Source organism: Amphiura filiformis, chromosome 4 (genome assembly GCF_039555335.1).
Source record: "Amphiura filiformis chromosome 4, Afil_fr2py, whole genome shotgun sequence".
In the NCBI taxonomy this organism is placed as follows: Eukaryota; Metazoa; Echinodermata; class Ophiuroidea; order Amphilepidida; family Amphiuridae; genus Amphiura; species Amphiura filiformis.
The window spans coordinates 39,400,474-39,406,993 of record NC_092631.1 but is presented as its reverse complement, the minus strand read 5'-3'; the positions used below and the strand labels follow the sequence as shown (position 1 = coordinate 39,406,993).

The 6,520-nt window shown below is 37.0% G+C and overlaps 1 long non-coding RNA gene across 1 annotated transcript; it reads right to left on the bottom strand.

Annotated features, from left to right (window-relative positions):
• Nucleotides 1–238: 238 nt before the first annotated feature.
• On the bottom strand, nucleotides 239–5,657 carry LOC140149830 (uncharacterized). Its single transcript, XR_011858745.1, has 3 exons — nucleotides 5,219–5,657; nucleotides 4,000–4,126; nucleotides 239–453 (listed from the first exon to the last, which is right to left on the bottom strand). It is a non-coding gene; the product is annotated as an uncharacterized lncRNA (long non-coding RNA).
• Between the last annotated feature and the right edge of the window lie 863 nt (nucleotides 5,658–6,520).

Below are 6,520 nucleotides of genomic sequence, written 5' to 3'. Positions count from 1 at the left end.
CATGTCAAAATTTTCTGAGGTTATGTAAAATACATTTTTCTTAGATTTTAACCAAAATGTTATGCAAATGTCAAATTTTTATTAGAAATCAAAAGGTTTAAGCCTTGAAACATTATTTTACTTGAATTTAAGTTGCTTCTATGCATGATTTCAGTAAACAGAAACATATTTAAGTGGTTTGAAATTTTGACCCTAAAAATCAAAAGTTACACCCTTTACCGTGAAAATGACCATATCGGAAAACCTGGCTATATCCAGAGAACTGCTAAACCCAGACTGCTAATTCCCCCTTTCGGGTGGAGCGGTTAGTGGGTTTTAGCGGTTCTCGGATATTGTAGGGCTAGCAGTGATGCGCCAGATAACAGATGCCAGCTGTTGACTTCCAAACCATGATCCTCTTTGTCTTTCAAGAATTGCGCCATAAAACCAGTATCCTCAGTAGTACTGCTGCACCTGGAAATTGAAATAAAATAAAATAATAGCCAATGATTAATTATTACACATTATTATCAGGATTATGGTATCTAGGCTGTTTGTTTGCCTTAAAGCCTTAATGTACAATCTTTTTAAATTTTTAGATTTTTCTTCCAAAATGATAAATTATTGTAGCAGAGTCATGATTTGCTATTTCAATAGGTGTGAGGTCAAAGGTCATAAAGTAGTCACTTGCAATCATTTTGAAATTTAAACAAAAAAATGTTTACGAACTGTGAGAGCGGGGACACATTTAAAGCACTAATCTGTAATTTACTAAGTCTACTTGTCGTGCATAGTTTCATGGGCGTATCCATCTTTCTTAGTAAGGAGGGCAAAATAAAACTTCGGGGGCACACGAAAAAACTTACAGTTGCATCATACAATACATAGAGATTGTATGTCTTTCAGGGATGTATCGTTCGAGTCCGGACTCGAGTCCACTTTTTGTCGGACTCGGACTCGGCTCGGACTCGGACATAAAAAGACTCGAAGCCGAGGCCGGTCCGAGTCCATGCAATTAAATCCATGTTAAATGTGAACTGATTATACCTAAAAATGTCAAAATAGATCTAAAATTTGATTTAAAATTTGTTGACTTCACTTTATTTGCCCTTTTTCCTAAAATTGGGGCTGTCAAATAAGTCATCTGTCATGTATCCTACATATCCACCATATTAATTAAGTTAATATCTGTGAATTAGCATAGTCATACTTGTTAGCATTGATAATAATTATGCATAATTTTTAATAAATACTGTATAAAAATATCTAAAACTTCTTTCATGGAACTTTCTAATTCATGAAACTCAGTGAAAAAGAGAAAAAGTGCACACTGGACCATGCAGTATGCATGGCAGCTCATCCTAGTGTATAGTAACTTTGTGCTCCTTACATGCATGTACATGTAAGGGTATGGTTATTACATAGGTATTTTACATACTGTTGGGCGCTCGCGATAGATTTGGCTGTTCCATCTTGCGCCCTCAGACACAGGGGACACTTATCGTTGTACTCAATGGGGAAATCACAAAACATGTCATATGATAAATATACCTCTTTGTGAAATAATTTAAAAGTTTGATTTATTATCGGGGAATACGCTCCCAATAAATTACAAAAGGAAAATTAATGCACATTGATGTGTTCTATGCGGAGAAAATTGACTGGAAATCAAAGGCCCTGTACAATCCAGTAGGGATGTCGTAAGGGTGTCCCCTTTGCCAGATGTGAGAAATGGGTAAGTGCACTAAATGGAACAACCCTGACCGAGAGAATACATGTATGTGTAGTTTGTATGTGTTCACTATTCACTGCACATTTGTTCAGTTTTAAAACGATATTTGAAATTAATATCACAGGTACAAAGCATACCACATACTTGAACTTTTGTTTGGTAACAGCATAATCCCCCACTGCCTGACTGAAGTCAGACTAAAAGTGGGGGATATGGACCCCACCCCTAACTGATTTGTATACATGTGTAGTTATTCCAGGCCTGCTTTAATGAATGTGGTAAAAAGTAAAGCTGTTTGCATACTGGTATCAAAATGGCAAACTGGGAAAACATTTCAACACATTAATTTTCTTCTTGATATTTCTGAAGGGTGAATTTCTATTATTATGATTATTATTATCATTTATTTTATTATTTTATTATTTATATTGTTATCATTATAATATTTTTCTATAATTTATCTCACCCCCATTGAATACATTGCTCTCCATGTACATTTAAATGCTGCACACAGCCTGGTGCCCCTTCCCTATTCCCTGTGGCCTGTGTACATCTGTGAGTTACATGTCACTAATGTGACACACACATGCCAACATCTCCACATTTACTGCTCTCTGATACATGTAGTTTCTAGAGAACTTTTAATACCTGTGACCCCATCATTTAAAATGTAAATGACCCCAACCCAGTGTTCTTAATTAACCGGTTAATTATAAACGGCGGTTAATTAACGTTAATTAACCGGTAAGATTGGTTAATTATGGCTGGAAGATATATAAATCCGAGCTCGAATTCAATATGCCATCATACTGAAGAACACTGCGCAAGCATTTAACATGAGCAGATGAAGTTTTCTTGTCCACCTTTAGCTTTAAAACATTCCATTTTAAAATTTTAAAATTAAAAATTATTTTCATATATAAACTTATAATGTCAATTCAACCTGTTTAAAAATTTTACACTCATTGACACAGATGCACAATGATACCGCAAGTCTGTGACTATACAATTAGAATTTTATCAACTTTGTCTTTTTAGTTATTGATTGAAGCAATCCTGGGCAAAAATGGTATAATCTGCTCACTCTGCTGTGGATTTTTGGGTACTTGTACAACAGGTGGTGGGCATTCTGCCTGGTTGAAGGTATACAGGGATGTGCCACGGTTTTGGGGTACCTTTTCAGCAATTTTGGGGAAAAGCGCCAACATTTGCACATTTTTGGTCATATCAATTTGTAGGCACTCTTTAGCAATGTCATATCATTGAATTTACAACCGTATGATGACAAAACAGACAAAAATAGTAACTTTTTGCACAAGATTTGAAATTTAAAGAGAATTGGCAATTACTCATTAAAATGAGGCTAGTAGGCCTATATACATGTATGGACAATATAGTGTGCTCTTCATTTAAAATGGCATAAAAATTGAAAAATATTATAAGGAACACATGAGGTTTTGACTTCAAGGATAGGTAGTTTTCAACATATTACCAGTAATTACCACATTCACCTGCTACAATGTATAACATTGAATTGCATTATAAATCTGTTGACCTACTGTAATGGGGAAAAGTGTATATGGAGTAAAAGTGTTAGCTTTCGTATGATATACATTGTAAAACAAATTCTGATTAGAAGTAGGTACATGTATAGAGGAAGTCAGCATCCAAAAGTCTGCGGGCACATCCCGTACAAATTTTTTCAAAGAACCCCCTCCACAGATTTTTACATATAGACCATGATATAGTCTGCACATATGGTCTATGATGTGGTGCATGACACTCTAGACTAGAGAGCAAGAAGAAGAATACTATTTTAATATTTCCAGTGAACACTGAAGTGATATTAAAGTGTTAAAACTTAAAAAACGTCAGAATAATTCAAGATTCATAATTAACCTATTTTACCACCGGTTAAATATGATGCATAGAACACTGCCCCAACCCCCACTTTTTAGGCCCCTACTTCACTGATAGAAACATACATGTTAGATATAAAGTTCAGTGCCCCACCCCAGGCATGGACTCTGACCGAGTCCGGACTAGGGTCATATTTTTGTTTGACTCGGACTTTGCTCGGACTCGGCTCGGCTCGGACTCGGACGAGCTGGACTCGGGTACAAGTCTAAAGTCTTTGAGCTTCTAAAAAAGGCTTTATTGGGACGTAGAAAGAAAAAAATTTGTTATTTTACACTATTTTCGGTCATGATCAGGCTGAATAAGGTATTGGCATTTTGTGTGGTGTGCTGCACCCATTTGGCTACAACTTTGTAAATGAAATTACTTACATCCTCCTCACTAAGGAAAGCCGTGCTGTTCGGTTGCAGGTGCTTTGCTTCAGCGCATGTTAGTCTAGATTTTTGGAAGATATGCCTTGCAGAATGGACCTTTTCCTGCTAGATCCTGTGCCAGTTTCTGGAAAGACAAAACAATATGACATTGTAATTAAAGCCATATATTGTAACATTTGCTAAGGAGAAAGCCCTGAATATTTTTCAAAATTCTGTTTTTACACGATTTCAATGTACATGTACTTTGTAAACATAGTACATAGGCCTACTCAGCAAAAATCAAAACTTTATGTTTAATGCTCACTTGCTGTGGGTTGGGATTGAGACTGAAGATGAAGTGAAAATGTGACAATCTGGTCCATCGGGGCCAAAGGAGGCATTTTGAAAATTAAGTTACTGTAATCATTACATTATACATACAATAGGCTATCATTACTGAAATAAACAAAGGTCTAGCATGCTTGGTTCTAAAGTTTTTTGATGTCTATTTTCTTATGTATTTTCTTATTTTTTACTCCATATTTTTACCTATCTCAGTTTCAAATTTACCGCCTTTGGTCCACATGGACCAGATCATGTCACAAATCATGTTTTCCTATACTATTCTCTCGGTCGGGGCCACGTCACATCCATTTATCACATGCATTGGAGTGAAAACAACTTATCGCATATTTGTATTTGCAGATCGAGAGTCGAACCTGGCACAATAGTGTGATAGCTTGTGATACACTCCGACGCTGTCTCCGAGTTCAGTGAATGCGAATTAGGGGTTCATTCATATATTTTCATGACTAAACGATTGTTTATGCCCAACGCTAATTGTAAGAAAACGTTTTCTTGCTTAGTCCATCGTGCTTGGACGCGCGCGAACATCGCGTACATCACTCGCGCTTTGCGTAAATAGCTCGCGAACATAGACGCGTAATATCCTACTCGCGGCGTCCATCAGTTCTCGCGCAACTTCGCGCGGCTTGTTTATGATCGAACGCCGGGCATAAACGTTGTTTATGCCCGCCTATCGACCAATCACGCATGCTGTTTATAGCGAGCACGTATGAATGTTGTTTCAGTCCAGTGCTAAAATAAATTGTCAGCCGGTTCATGCCCGGATGTCCGATCGACAGAATAACAAATCCTCACTGCCAGTTAAAATTAATGTTGTGTCGTTTAGTTTTACTTTTGCATAAAAAAATAATGGTTATAAAAAGAAACTCACCTTGCAGAGTCGTGTACGTACAGACAACACACCCAACTCAGCCTGGAGGACGGTGTACACACGGAAAACACTGCACGGTATTGCAATGATCAATGCACAGTCATGTGTGATGCACGGGTGAATGGGACAAATCTCGTCATGTTTTCGTGGTGTATTCGATGTCCGTGGACATAATTGTCCTCAATCCATCATGTCATTTGCTTCTCTAAATATTAAGTGAATTGAATACTTATATTACTATTGCAAACTAATCCAAGCACGCCGTTAAAATGAGGCAAATAATTCGATTTTCGCAACTGGACACTACTGTCATGACTGTCGCAAACACAGCTGATCGAGGTCAGAGGTGAAATCTGTCGTGCAATGGGATAGAGCGGGTTTTTTGCGTTGGGAAGAACGCGCCACCTCATTGGTCAAACAAATCGCTCGCGATGTAGTATAAATCATGCGTATGTCGTCAACTATCATGACTTTATGTCGTCAAGTATCATGACAACACGTCATACAACTCGCAATTATCATGACAATTATCATGACAACACGTCATACAACTCGCAATTATATCGTCAAGTATCGTGACAACTCGACAACTCGAAATTATCATGTCAATTATCGTGACAACACGAAATTATCATGACTTTATGTCGTCAATTATCATGACAACTCGTCATACAACTCGCAATTATATCGTCAAGTATCGTGACAACTCGACAACTCGAAATTATCATGTCAATTATCGTGACAACACGAAATTATCATGACTTTATGTCGTCAATTATCATGACAACTCGTCATACAACTCGCAATTATATCATCAAGTATCGTGACAACTCGACAACTCGAAATTATCATGTCAATTATCGTGACAACACGAAATTATCATGACTTTATGTCGTCAATTATCATGACAACTCGTCATACAACTCGCAATTATATCATCAAGTATCGTGACAACTCGACAACTCGAAATTATCATGTCAATTATCGTGACAACACGAAATTATCATGACTTTATGTCGTCAATTATCATGACAACTCGTCATACAACTCGCAATTATATCATCAAGTATCGTGACAACTCGACAACTCGAAATTATCATGTCAATTATCGTGACAACTCGCAATTATGTCGTCAATTATGTCATCATTTATCGTGACAACTCGCAATTATGTCGTCAATTATGTCGTCATTTATCGTGACAACTTGACAACTCGAAATTATCATGTCAATTATCGTGACAACTCGCAATTATGTCGTCAATTATGTCATCATTTATCGTGACAACTCGCAATTATGTCGTC